The following is a 648-nucleotide window of genomic DNA, read 5'->3' on the forward strand; positions in this document are numbered from 1 at the left end:
TACCTTTTCTATGAACCACAAAACCCAAGAATTTCCTAGCTATTACTCCAAATGAACACTTTAAAGGATTCATACGAAGATTATACTTTCCACACCGTTCAAATACTTTCTTCAGGTCTCCAAAGTGATTAAAAGCCTTCTTGAATTTCACCACTATATCATCCACATAATCTTCCATATAGTCATGCATCATGTCATGGAAGATAGCTACCATGATACATTGATAGGTTGCACCCGCATTCTTCAATCCAAATGGCATCACAATGTAGTAAAAAATATCAAATGGAGTTCTGAAAGCTATTTTCTCTGCATCTTCTAGTGCCATCTTTATTTAATTGTATCTATAAACCCATCCATGAAGGAAAACATCTCATGACCACCTGTAGCATCCACTAAAGTATCAATGTTAGGAAGAGAAAAATCATCTTTTGGGCATGCCTTGCTCAAATCTTTGAAATCTACATACACCTGAATTGTTCCATTCTTCTTTTTTACATGAACTATATTTGCTAGCCAAGTAGGATAATGTATGGGTTTGATGAATCTAACCTTGAGGAGCTTATTAATCTCCTCTTTTATCTTGCTCTCTATCTTATAATGAAATAAACGAGCATGTTGTTTCACTAGTTTACTTTGTGGAGAAATGTG

The sequence above is a fragment of the Theobroma umbraticum genome, unplaced genomic scaffold, assembly GCF_002168275.2.
Source record: "Theobroma umbraticum cultivar Fairchild unplaced genomic scaffold, ASM216827v3 scaffold_12.1, whole genome shotgun sequence".
Taxonomy (NCBI): Eukaryota; Viridiplantae; Streptophyta; class Magnoliopsida; order Malvales; family Malvaceae; genus Theobroma; species Theobroma umbraticum.